We start from the raw sequence: 14009 nt of genomic DNA on the forward strand, positions 1-14009 counted from the left end.
AATCGTTCCTTGATTAGTCCGTTCTCACACCTGAGCCCGCATCCATTAATGGTCATTTCTCTCTCCAGCCTCAGGGCCTTAGTGCTTCATTAAAGGTCTCCCAGCCATCGGTGCACACTCTAAACGAGATTCCCTTTGAAACGTTGCCTCCAAGCTCCTAGGCACAAGGGGTAAACTTTCTGGCCACAGGCGCCATCAATTATTCAAGAGGAACTGATTGACAAAAGGCTCCAATAGTCGCAAGTTATCAGCTTCATGTCCAGTTTGTGCACTTACTCAGAAGATGTTAAACATGTGGAATATTTCAAAGTGTAGCGTTTAGTCATCTTAAAGAAGAGCAGCAGGATTGCTCTTGAATTTGAATTTGAATTTGAATTTGATTTCTTTATTGTCATTCAGACCTTTCGGTCTGAACGAAATTACATTGCCTGCAGTCATACACAGTAACAATAAATTACAAAACATACAATAAACACAAATTAACATCCACCACAGTGAGTTCACCAGGCACCTCCTCACTGTGATGGAGGCAAAAGTCTTAGTCTCTGTCTCTTCCCTCCTTGTTCTCCCTCTGCGCTGAGGCGATCGGTCCAGGTCGAAGATGCCGCTCTCCAGTCCAGCGGACCTCCGTGGTGATGTCGCCGCTGCCAAAAGCTGGAACGCCGTCTCCGCTCCGCTCCGAGTCGGCCCGCCACAGCCTCAGCTCCGAGTCCCGCTGCAACAGCTCTGAGTCCCGCTGCCTCAGCTCCGAGTCCCGCTGCAACAGCTCCGAGTCCCGCTGCCTCAGCTCCGAGTCCCGCTGCAACAGCTCCGAGTCCCGCTGCCTCAGCTCCGAGTCCCGCTGCAACAGCTCCGAGTCCCGCAGTCTCAGCTCCGGGCCGTTGCATCAGCTCCGGGTCCCGCTGCATCAGCTCCGAGTCCCGCTGCATCAGCTCCGGGCCATTGCATCAGCTCCGAGTCCCGCTGCATCAGCTCCGAGTCCCGCTGCATCAGCTCCGAGTCCCGCTGCCCCAGCCCCGGGCCGCTGCCGAAAGCTGGAACGGTCGCAGTTGGAGACCGCCAGCTCCACCATTAGGCCTCAGCGCAGACGGAGGCAGAGAAGGGGGATACGACTAGAAAAAGTCGCATTCCCCCGAAGGAAGAGACAAAAAAACGTGTTTCACCCCCCCCCCCCCATAACACAACCCAACAAACTAAAACTTAGCCAAAACAAGACCAACAAAAAAAACAACAACAAAAAAAAAGTAAAGACAGACGGACTGCAGCCGAGCCGCAGCTGTTAACAGCGCCGCCACTTCCGGAACCGCTCTTAACTAGAGGACATACGTGGGCTGAAGGTGAAGTGGGAAAGATTTAATAGGAATCTAAGGGGTAACATTTTCGCACAAAGGCTGCCAGAGGTGGTGGTTGAGGCAGGGATAATCGCCACGTTTAGGAAACATTTAGACAGGTACGTGGGATATATGGGCCAAACGCGGGCAGGTGGGACTAATATAGATGGGGCATGTTGGTCGGTGTGGGCAAGTTGGTCCGATGGTCCTGAGAGGGTAGAAGGCTGGCAGAGGGGGCCCTAGAGGAGGGGCTGGGTGGTGGAGATGGCAAAAGGGAGTCGTCACTGGGAGGCGAGGACTCCTTTCCGTAGAAAAAAGCACGGGAGGCAAAGGTGACGGAACAAGGGGCCTACGTCATGACGGGGCCAGAACTTTAGTTGAGTTTAGTTTAGAGATACAGGGTCACCTGATACAGGGTCACATGCCCACTGAGCCCGCACCGATCAGCAATTACCGCACATTAACACCAACCTACACACACTTGGGACAATTTACACTTATACCAAGCCAATTAACCTACAAACCTGTTCGGCTTTGGAGTATAGGAGGAAACCGGAGATTTTCTCAGGGGAAAACCCATGCGGTCGTGGGGAGAACGTATAAACTCGATACACACAGCAACTGTAGTCGGGATCGAAGCCGGGTCTCCGGCGCTGTAAGGCAGCAACTCTACCGCTGCGCCACCGTGCCGCTCACAATGAGGTGTAGGCATATGGGCACGAAGGTGAGACCTCCCTGACCCAAAACATCACCTCTCCATGTTCTCCAGAGATGGCTGGTAGGTTGTCGGGAACGAGCTGCCGGAGGAGGTAGTTGACGCAGGTGCGATAACAGCATTTAAACACATCTGGTCAGGGACATGGGCAGCAAAGGTTTAGGCCAAATACGGGCAAATGGGCCTGATGTAAATAGGGCTTCTTGGTCAGCATGGATTAAAGATCCCGTCAATTCATGTTCCTGCATTGATCGCATGAAAGAAGATTGCAACAGCCGCCAACAGCGACCTCTGCACCTAACCATGCATGGGTGAACAACAAACCTTGCCATTGGTTTGGCTGTCTAGTACAAGGATAAACCCCGTGTGTGTGTTACATTCACATGACGTTGGTTTGTGGTAACTAAGGTTTAAAGGTAATAAAAGCGGTGAGAACATTTCCAAAATTGAACTGAAAATGTACGATAACTTTGACAAGTATTTCACACAAGCTGTTATGGAAATGACTCTGTAATTTATCAATTGATGTCGAAGAATTTGCATAACTGTTTTCAGAATACACTGTGGTTTGCAAGTATCTGTGTTGAATAAACTTGCAACATCAATTGCTGATTATGTTTTGCTTTTAAACATAAGCATCCTTAAAGTCATTTTTAAAATTTGATGCTGAAACTTCAGCTGATATAAGTTTATTTATTGCTCCCAGTGTGTTTCCCCGCTGAATGCAAAATGGTGCATTTCTTTCTTGAAAGTGAGAAAAGCATGCATTTATTTAGCATCTGGCATACGCTGGCACATTCCTAAAGGCTCCGTTCTGAAGAATTTTCTTTCGAATCCACAGCAAAACACGAAGTGCTGGAGGAACTCAGCGGGTCAGGCAGCTCTTGTAGATGTAGCCCAGTCCGTCACACAGGCCAGACTTCCCACCATTGACCCCATTGACCCCCTCACCTTAAACCTCTGTCCTCTGGTTCTCTATTCCCTTACTCTGGGCAAGATTCCCCGATCTATTCCTCTCATGATTTTGTACACCTCCATAAGACCAGCCCTCATCCTCCTGCGCTCCAAGGAATAAAGTCTTATCCCTACTCAAGCTCTCCCTGAAGCCCGGGCCCTCAGGTCCTGGCAACACCCGGGGTCGGGGAATGGGAGGTGGGGTGGGACACTTTCTAATGGAGTCCTATCCCAGAGGACAGGCCTGGAGAACAGCTGCCGTTTCCTCAAATCCCCGTCACACATTGGTGCTTGCACACTGCAGTCCAGAGAGAGTGTGTGGGAGAGATAGAGAGAAAGAGATGTGAGGGGGAGAGAGGGAGAGGGGGAGAGGGAGGGAGGGAGGGAGGGAGAGAGGGAGACGGGGGAGTAGAGGGGGAGGAGGAGGGGGAGGGGCGAGGGGAGAGAGGGGAGGGGGAGGGGGGACGGGGAGGGGGGAGGGGGAGGAGAGGGGGAGAGGAGAGAGGGGCGGAACGAGCGGGAGAGAGGGGAGAGGGATGGGGAGAGGGGGAGAGAGGGGGGAGAGAGAGGGGGAGAGAGAGGGAAGAGGGGGGGAGAGAGGGGGGGAGAGAGGGGGGGAGAGAGGGGGGGAGGGGGGAAGGGGGGGGGAGAGAGGGGGGGAGAGAGGGGGGGGAGAGAGGGGGGGGGGGGGGGGGAGGGGGGGAGGGAGAGGGGGAGAGGGAGGGGGGGGAGGAGAGGGGGGGAGAGAGGGGGGGAGCGTGAGAGGAGGAGAGAGGGGGAGAGAGTGAGTGGGAGAGAGCGGTGAGGTGAGAGAGGGGGAGAGAGGGGGGGGAGAGAGGGGGGGGAGCGAGGGGGGGAGAGAGGGGGGGAGAGAGGGGGGGAGAGAGGGGGGGAGAGAGGGGGGGATGAGAGAGGGGGGAGAGAGGGGGAAAGAGAGGGGAGAGAGAGAGGGAGAGAGGGGTAGAGAGAGGGAGAAAGAGGGAGAGAGAGAGAGAGAGAGAGGGGGAGAGAGAGGGAGAGAGAGGGAGAGAGAGAGAGAGACAGGAGAGAGAGAGAGAGAGAGAGAGAGAGAGAGAGAGAGAGAGAGAGAGAGAGAGAGAGAGAGAGAGAGAGAGAGAGAGAGAGAGAGAGAGAGAGAGAGAGAGCATGTGTGAGTATGGATGACAGATACATCAAAACTAAGAATAATCCTTGGCGAAGGAAATATGGCACATCTTGGTGCATAATACGTAACAGCATGCCATAACCAGAGAGACGGTGAATGATCAACATGCACATATGTACTCACAGACTAATTAACATTAACTGACACTAAGAAATAAATATTGAATTGCTCAACTTACTATTCTGTTGCACAGCTTACAGCTGCAAGAACGTGTACCAATCAATAAAGGGCTATAGGCCTATTGCTAGTTTATGTACAGGGACATATCTATCCATGCACTGTATACTTGTATTTATACTTATGCATTTTAAACATGTTTGTCATGTTTTATACTTTGGCAATATAACAATGTTTTTTTATCATGCCAATAAAGTTTTTAAATTGAAAAATTGAAATTGAGTGAGACAAAGAAAGTCTGAAGAAGGGTCTCGACCCGAAACGTCGCCCATTCCTTCTCTCCAGAGATGCTGCCTCACCTGCTGTCTCACTCCAACATTTTGTGTCCATCTTTGGTTCAAACCTGCATCTGCAGTTCTTTCCTACCCAGAGAAACAGACAGAGCGCGAGAGGGAAAGAGAAAGAGAGAAAGTGAGACGAAAGAGAGTGAGGGTGAGAGAGACGCACACAAAGCGAGTGAGTGAATAAGAGGAAGACAGAAATAGAGAGAGAACAAGAAAAATGGAGAGAAAGAGACACAGTGTCGAACAGGGACCGACAGAGACACAGAGAGGCTGGGGGGGGGGGGGGGGGGGGGGGGAGGGAGAGAGGGTGAAACATACAGTGAGGGAAACTCAGAGAAAGGCAGAGAGAGGAAATGAGCAAGAGAAAGTGAGAAAATGACAGAGCTGAGCAGAGAGTGTGGCAGAGAAAGAGAGAGACAACGAGACAGATAGAGAGAGAGGGAAGGAGCAAGAAAAAGTGAGAGAGAGAGAGAATGACAGAGAGAGGGGGATAGAGATAGAGTGGAGGCAGAGGGAGAGAGAGGGTGATAGAGCAGAGGCAGTGAAATTGAGCAGGAGACAGAGACAATGAGAGGGTGTGAGTGAGAGGGGGAGGGAGGGGGGGGAGAGGCAGTGAGAGAGAGAGAGAGAGGGGGGGAAGAGAGAGAGGGAGAGAAAGGGAGAGAGAAGGGGTAGGACAAAGAGACTGAAAGACAGAGAGAGGAGGAAAAAAAGCCAGAGATGGTGAAACAAAGAGCAGAGAGTGGAGAGGCAGACAGAGAGACAAAGAAATAGACAGGGGTGCCGTGAGGCACAACGCGCTCGGCAGACACAGATTACAGACAAGGCTCAGTGAGCCACCCATCCAGCGAGCCTGTCTGCCACATTCCACTTTGCACTATTATAGTCTGGTTAGTTAGTATTACCGATCAATGATTTAGTGTGCTATTGATTATTGTATATTTATTTGTACATTATGGCGTTAATGTGCCTGTTAAGCTGCAGCAAGCAAGAAACTCATTGTTCTGTTGCCAGTACACACGACCATTAGGACAACTAATCAAAGGCGAGTCTCACCCTGGACACTCCCTTTTCTCCCCTCTCCCGTCAGGCAAGAGGTACAGAATCTGAACATGCATACCTGCAGATTCACGGGCAATTTCTACCCAGCTGTTATCAGGCAACTGAACCATCCTCTCATCAACTAGAGAGCGGTCTTAACCACCCTCCCATCTCCCTCAATGGAGACCTCCGAACTATCTTTAATTGGACTTTATCTTGCACTAAACATTATTCCCTTTCTCCTGGATCTGTACACTGTGGACGGCTCGATTGTAATCATGTATAGTCTTTTCGCTGACTGCAGAGCATGCAACAAAACATTTTTTAACTGTACACATGACAATAATAAACTAAGCTAAGCTAAATTAAGGTAGGCTAAACTACGCTAAAATAATCTAAGGTAAGATCACTGCAGCTAAGCTAAACTAAGCTAAGATAAGCTAAACTATGTTATGCTAAACTAAACTAGTCTGAGGAAGGGTCCCAATCCGAAACGTCACTCATCCTTTTTCTCCAGAGATGCTGCCTGACCCGCTGGGTTACTCCAGCATGTTGTGTCTGAGCTAAACTAAGGGAAGATAAACTAAACTAAGATAAACTAAGCTGAGCTAAGCTGAGCTAAACACTTTTGACTCTTGTCTTGTCTGCTGAGTAGTTGGGAACTGGTGCCAGTTTCACTGGAGTGGCCTTGCTATAGCGGGCTGGATCGGGGATAGCCTCGCTCCTCACTAAGACCAGCCGCCCACCGTGCAGTCACATCCCCACCCACCAGCCCACGCGTGGAGGGCCACTCTCACTTGCCTCCCCACCTCCCATCCAACAGCCTCATGCAGTGCAGTGAATAGCCAAGTGTTTAATTGTCATATGCACCAGGAACCAACAATTAGTGTTCAGTGTAAGAAGGAACTGCAGATGCTGGTTTATATCGAAGATAGACACAAAACGCTGGTGTAACTCAGCGGGACAGGCAGCATCTCTGGAGAGAAGAAATGGGCGACGCTTCGGGTCGAGACCCTTCATCAGTATAGTGTTTAGTGTTTATTGTCACGTGAACGGAAGTACAGCGGAAAGTTTTTTGTTGCGTGCGATCCAGTCAGCGAAAAATACTCCACATGACTTTAGTCATGCCATCCACAGTGTAGAGATACAGGGGGAAGGAAATAATGATTGGTGCAAGATAAAGTCCAGTAAAGTCTGATTAAAGATAGTCCGAGGGTCTCCAATGAGGTAGATGGGAAGTTGGGACCGCTCTCTAGTTGGTGATAGGATGGTTCAGTTGCCTGACAACAGCTGGGGAAGAATTTGTTCCTGAATCTGGAGGTGTGCGTTTTCACTCTTATGTACCTCTTGCCTGATGGGAGAAGGGGAAGAGGGAGTGGCCAGGGTGAGACTGGTCCTAGATTATGCCTCTGGCCTTGCCTCGACAGCATGAACTGTAGAGGTTGAGTTGTGTGATGGTCTGGGCTATGTCCACAATTCTCTTCATTTCTTGCAGTCTTTAATGGAGCTGTTCCAAAACGCTGTTGTGATGCATCCCGATAAAATCAAATTAAATTCTTAGTGCTGCAGCGTTAGAGGCCCTTTCGCACGACGTGATTAGCTAGGCGGCCATCAAAGGTTCGGGGAAGAAGGATGGATAATGGGGTTGAGAGGGAAAAATAGATCGGCCATGATAGATCAATGGGCCGAATGGCTTAATTCTGCTCCTATGTCTTATGGACTAGCAACACAACAAATAAAATATCCAATAAACAATAATGTAATAAATGATCAGTAATACTCAGTAACCAAACCACGGTAATAGAAACTAAAGAACATGGTGTGACCTTATACAAAGGCCATCGCATCATGAGTAGAAACAAGGAACTGCAGATGCTGGTTTGCAGAAAAGGACACAGAGTGCTGGAGTAACTCAGGGGGTCAGGCAGCATCTCTGATGGATAGGTGACGTTCCATGTTCTGAACATGGGTCCCGACACAAAATGACACCTATCCATTTTCTCCAGAGATGCTGCCTCACCTACTGAGTTACTCAGGCATTTTATAGACAATAGGTGCAGGAGGGCCATTCGGCACTCTGTGTACCTTCGATTTAAACCAGCATCTGCAGCTCTTTCTTACACGTAGGGTTGGACATGTTGGCTCGAGGATCTGATAGTAGATGGGAAGAAGTACTTTCAGGTTCTTGTACTTTCTTCCTGATTGTAGCAGCGAGATGAGATGACTTGGCCACGGTGGTGAGGGTCTTTGATGCCACTGTGAGGCCTGTAGGTCCCTTTGATGGTGGGGAGGCCATTACCCCAGGAGACATCATGTGGCCTTTGACAGCTGACAAAGCTGGATGCCGGGCTTTGCCGACTGTGAAGGCTATCATTGATTTTAATAACGTTTAAATCTTTAAAAATCATTGAGCATATAAAAATGATAAAAAAACTGATGAGATTTTAAACACACCTAAAGTGATCATAAAAAGTAATAAACTAAAACAAAATGACTAAAACAAGACCCGAGCTACAGGGAGAGGTTGAGCAGGCTAGGACTTTCATCCTTGGAGTGCAGGAGGAAGAGAGGAAGAGGGGTAACCTTGTAGAGGCGTATAAAATCAGGAGGAATAGATCAGGTAACTCTACTGAGTCTTTTACTCAGGGTAGGGCAATCGAGAACCAGAGGACAAGGTTCAAGGTGCGGGGGGAAAGATTTAATAGGAACCTGAGGGGCAACGTATTTACACAAAGGGTGGTGGATGTATGTAACGAGCTGTCGGAGGAGGTAGTTGAGGGAGGTACGATCACAAATGTTTAAAAAACATTTAGACAGGTACATGGATAGGATAGGTTTAGAGGGGTCTGAGCTATTAGGCAACTTGACCATCCTACCAACAACTAGAGAGCCATCCTGAGCTTCTGTCTACCTCATTGGAACCCCTCGGACTATCTTTGATTGGACTTTACTGGATTTTATCCTGCACTGAACATCATTCACGCTATTCCCCTTATCATGTATCTGGCCACAGTGGACGGCTCGATTGTAAACATGTATAGTCTTTCCGCTGACTGGTTAGCATGCAACAAAAGCTTTTCACTGTACCTCAGCACACGTGACAATAAACAAAACTCAACTAAAAACGCTGGCAGGTGGGACTAGTGTAAATCAGGCCATGTTGGGCCGAAAGACTGTTTTCATGCAGAATGACCTTGTAATCTACTAATCCCAAATTGTAAACCAAAAAGGTCCAATCCTGTCCCTGTCTCACTCAGAACAGAATCCAATAAGCAACTATTTCGCTGACGTGCAGATCTGATATAATTGGGCTACCATAAACAGTTTGTGGGCTGAATGGCATTTCAGATCCCAGTATTACTTGCAGCTTGCATGCCCTAGGCAACACAAAATGATATGTAACACCCCGTGTGATCAGGAATAACATTCTTTTTCCTTGAACCTCTGCCTCACCGACACAGAAGATTAACTAATTAATAGTTAGTTCATTAAAAATAAATGAAAAGGTGAATAATTCTTAAATTAAAACAGAAGATCCAATTAAAGATCAGTTTCTTGATTTATAACTGCACACTATCATTACGGCCGTTTAAAGATGTAAATTTTACAGCCACTCAAACGGTTTCCAGGCAATAACTTAATATCAATATTAACGTGGAATGTCAGATCATTATCGGTCAGATGCTGTCAAGATGTACGGTGCTCTCCGTGCTGTCAGAAAGTTTTGTCTTTATTTTAGCTTGTAGAGGTACGGCATGGACCCAGGGACTTCGGCCCACCGAGTCAATGCAACCATCGATCACCCGTTCACACTAGTTCCACATTATCCCACTTTCTCATCCACTCCCTGCACACTAGGGGGCAATTTACAGAGGGCCAATTAACCTACAAACCCGCGTGTCTTTGTGATGTGGGAGGAAACCGGAGCGCCCGGAGGAAACCCACGCGGTCACGGGGAGAACGTGCAAACCTCACGCACAGATGGCACCCGTGGCCAGGATCGAACCCAGGTCCCTGGCACTGTGAGACAGCAGTTCTACCCCTGCGCCACTGTGCTGCCTTCTCGATGCAAGGCAGTGCATAACTTCACTTGCACAAGCCTGTGACCTTCTGGTGATTCCCAGCGCAATACGGTAGCTTCGAATCATCCAACTATTCCTATTCTCACGCGGAATCACATTCACCAGCACTTACCTTGATAAAACATCACCGCCCACGGTGGAAGCTGCTGAGGAGATTTTCACAGCCAGAGAGAGGTGCCAAGATCTAACCGGGTTCCAAAATAGCTGAGTATCGTGAGGTTTGCTGTTTGAACTTATTCAGGTCACCTCTCCATCAGGACGATGAAAGTTTAGTATCAGTACAGCTCCCCTTCCCAGGCTTCATACGTATGCGTAAGCCGCTCAAAGTGCAAGCTGGCATCCTCTCCAATGCAAGTTCACAGACGTAATTCCATCTCTCGCTCCCCTTCCTTCAAAGAACTTTCAATGGTCCCAGGAAAATCACAGCTAAGTCCTGCAGAAATGATCAACGCATTTACTCGTTAGTTTAGTTTACTCTATTGTTGTCAGGTGTAGCCTCAAGCAATGCAGAGAAAGTTTAACAAGAACATTTAATTGTCATATGCACCAGGAACAGAACAAATAGTGCTCGATCCTGACTACAGGTAACCAATCATCCTGGAAGTTTCACTGTTTGTATCCATTCGTTACCACCTCTTCCACAGCCAACAATAGACCATTGTGGGCTCCATCTTTCCTTGGTCATCGGTGCCAGCTCTAGTTTGTTCTGTACCTTTTCATACCGCTGGTTTCCCTCTCCCCTGACTCTCAGTCTGAAGTAGGATTTCGACCTGAAATGACACCCATCCTTTTTCTTCAGACATGCTGCCTGACCCGCTGAGTTACCCTAGCACTTTGTGTCTCTCTTTAGTATAAACCAGCATCTGTGGTTCCTTTCTACACAATTAGCGTTTAGTGTTTAGCTTATTATTGTCACGTGTACCAAGGTACAGTGAAAAGCATTTTTTTTTGCATGCAATCCAGTCAGCAGAAAGATTATCTATGATTACGGTGTACAGAAACTGGATAAAGGCTATAATGTTTAGTGCAAGATAAAGTCCAGTTAAGTGCGGTTAAAGAGTTTGAGGGTCTCCAATGAGGTAGGTGGGAGGTCAGGACCACTCTCTAGTTGGTGATAGGATGGTTCAGTTGCCTGATAACAGCTGGGAAAAACTGTCCTTGAATCTGGAGGTGTGCATTTTCACACTTCTGTACCTCTTGCCTGACGGGAGAGGGGAGTAGAGGGAGTGACCAGGGTGAGACTGGTCCTTGATTATGTTGGTGGCCTTGCCGAGGCAGCGTGAAGTGTAGATGGAGCCAATGGAAGGGAGGTTGGTTTGTGTGATGGTCTGGGCAAACCAACCTCCTATTATTCCCCAAATTTCTCCCAGCTACTAAACCTTAAAAATTAACAAAGGGGAAAAAAATACCTCAAATCTAACATAAATGTTAAGGTCATTGCTAAAGAACCAGGTTGAGGTAATACAAACACAGAAAAATGCTGCAAAAATATTCAGCAGATCAGACAGCATCTGTGGAGAGAGAAACAGGGTTAATGTTTCAGGACTGGGAGGTGAGAGAATGGTTAGGCCATAGGGAATCGCTCTCAACTGGTGAGACCAGGGTTGCCAAAGTTCTCCAGGTGTTTAGAGTCTTATCAGCCAGGATCAGCAAAGTATTCTAGGGAGAACGTGCAAACTCCGCACAGGCAACACCCATAGTCATGATAGAACCCGGGTCTTCTAAGCTCATACATTCAAGGAGCAGCATTTGGCCATTCAGCCCATCAAGTCTACTCCACTATTCAATCATGTCTGATCTATCTTTCCCTCTCAACCCCATTCTCCTGCTTTCACCTCCTAACCCCTGACACCATAACTAATCATCGGTCAATCTACGCCTTAAAAATACCCAATGTCTTGGCCTCCACTGCCGTCTATGGCAATGAGTTCCACAGATTCACCACCCTCTCATTATAGAAATTCCTCTTCATCTCCTTTCTAAAGGTACGCCCTTTTATTCTGAGGCTGCCCTCGCTAGACCCACACTCTCCCACTGGTGGAACCACTCTACCCAGGTCCCTGGTACTGTGGCGTAGCAGCTCACCCGCCACAGGTGGTGCCACTGTGCCACCTCGAGTTGGTCACGTTCAATAGCCTGATGGTTGTGGGGACGAACCTGGACGTTACAGGTTTCAGACTCCTGTACCTTCACCCCGACGGCAGGAGTGAAAAGAGAGCGTGGCCAGGGTGGTGCGGTTCCTTGATGAAGCCCTTCCTCCTTCACAGTTGCGACATCCATCAGAATCAGAAACACAACAGATTGAGGAAGAAAAATGGAATTAAATGCAAAATTTTTGCAGTGGGTGTCACCAGTCTAACACTGATGAATGGCGCGTGGTACGGGTCGCCAGAGAGAATTCTGCATCATTTGCTGGTCTCTTCCTGTTTTGAGGAAGGAAACGTGACGTGTTTGAGCAATGATTTCCACTCTTTAGATTGTAGAGGCACAGCACGGGAACAGGCGTCTTCATCCCACCGAGTCCAGGTCAACCAGCCATCACCATATACACCAACACTACCCTACAAACTAGCGACAGTTTTCAGTTTATTTTCCAAAGCCACTTAACGTACAAACCTGTGCATCTTTGAAGGATGTCAGGAAACTACAGCACACGGAGAAAATGTCTCTGGCGCTGTGAAGGCAGCAACTCTACGGCTGCGACACTCTGGTGTCGAGCTGAGGAGTTCCTGTGCATTTCAGGTGTCAGGTACTGAGACTGTCCACTGCACCCCCAACCATGCCCCCCCCCCCCCCCCTCCCCTCCCCCGCCAACCTCTCCCCAACACCTCTCTGATGTTCTAAACTATTATTTTCCTCGGCACAGCTTACAACATGAGCAAGGAGCAAACCTAATTAAGGAGTGCCAGGGGGAGGGAAAGATACATGTGTGCTCTTTTAGCAGCCCCATCAGTCAAGGAGGTTTGCATTTAAGTGGCTGCCTTTGGGAGGGAAGTGCAGTCAAAGAGTCATACAACACGGAAACAGGCCGTTGGGCTCAGCATGCCCACGCGCCCAACATGCCCCATCTACACTAGTCCCAGAGATGCTGCCTGGCCCGCTGAGTTACTACAGTACTTTCTGTCCTATAGTTTTTCCTCTTGCTTTTGAAGGTCCTCATATAAATGTAACAGCATTTTGAGTCCTTTAAGATAATGATGCATATCCAGAGCAAACTATAGTGTTGGGAGGAACTGCAGATGCTGGTTCAAACCGAAGATAGACACAAAAAGCTGGAGTAACTCAGCGGGTCAAACAGCATCTCTGGAGAAAAGGAATAGTGACGTTTCGGGTCGACACCCTTCTTCAGACTGCTATCGAACTATATTCAGAACAATAGTCCTACTGTGACAACCATGGTCACCGTAGTCTCGGACAGGGTAAAGACGCAGACCGCGACAGGAACTGAAAGCAGTCTGTGAAAGGACTGAAGGGTCAGTCTGACGAAGGGTCTCGACCCGAAACATCACCCACTCCTTCTCTCTAGAAATGCTTCCTACCCAGCTGAATTACTCCAGCATTTTGTGTCTACCATCAGTCTGTGAAAGCTGGACACGATTTAAAAGGGCCTGTCCGACTTGAGCGTCATTTACGCGTCACGCAGGTGGCACGCGAAGATTTTGCGAATCCCAAAATCCTGGGGCACCCACGCCACCACGTGCCATGCGCACGTAATGCACGCCGTGCGCGGCACAATGCATGCGTCGTGTGTCGTGACGCGTAAATGATGTCGCGTAAATGACGTGCAAATGACGACCAAGTGGGACAGACCCTTAAGCCTCAACACCAGACACGTCAACAAGCCGTCAGCTGCAGAAAGAAAGACTATCGCTCATGAACTGCCCCAAGTTACTCTTGCAGTTTGTGTTTCAACGAGGATGCTTCAAGAAATAACTCCCGGCTCCGGAGACAGCGTTAACACATCTTACAAGTAGATACTGTGCGGAATTAAACGGTGAAACTACCCGGGCTAAAAACAAACAGCACGCAAAGGTACACCGGCAAGATCAGTTCATGGCAACATTGATTAAAAATAATTGCAACTGTGCAGACCCAGCTCCCAATCTGTTAATGGCTTCAAAGAGTACTCTTGAGCAAGGCAATACATTCTAAAATTAAATCATTCAGCTTTTAGATTTGTGTCATTCTAACCCCCAATTAAGATGATAATGCCAATATCACATCATTTATGTCTTGCAGGGCTTTTTAATAATTAAACAA

The 14009-nt window shown here is 48.4% G+C and overlaps 1 protein-coding gene across 2 annotated transcripts in view; it reads right to left on the minus strand.

Annotated features, from left to right (window-relative positions):
* The window catches only part of nav3 (neuron navigator 3), a 330490-nt gene extending 320312 nt beyond the window's left edge, over positions 1–10178 (minus strand). For both annotated transcript variants that reach the window (XM_033037973.1, XM_033037971.1), the window contains exon 1: positions 9862–10178. The gene's annotated coding sequence lies outside the window, so the exon portion shown is untranslated. The remainder of the gene's footprint in view (positions 1–9861) is intronic.
* Positions 10179–14009: the final 3831 nt, after the last annotated feature.

The sequence above is a fragment of the Amblyraja radiata genome, chromosome 19 (genome assembly GCF_010909765.2).
Source record: "Amblyraja radiata isolate CabotCenter1 chromosome 19, sAmbRad1.1.pri, whole genome shotgun sequence".
In the NCBI taxonomy this organism is placed as follows: domain Eukaryota; kingdom Metazoa; phylum Chordata; class Chondrichthyes; order Rajiformes; family Rajidae; genus Amblyraja; species Amblyraja radiata.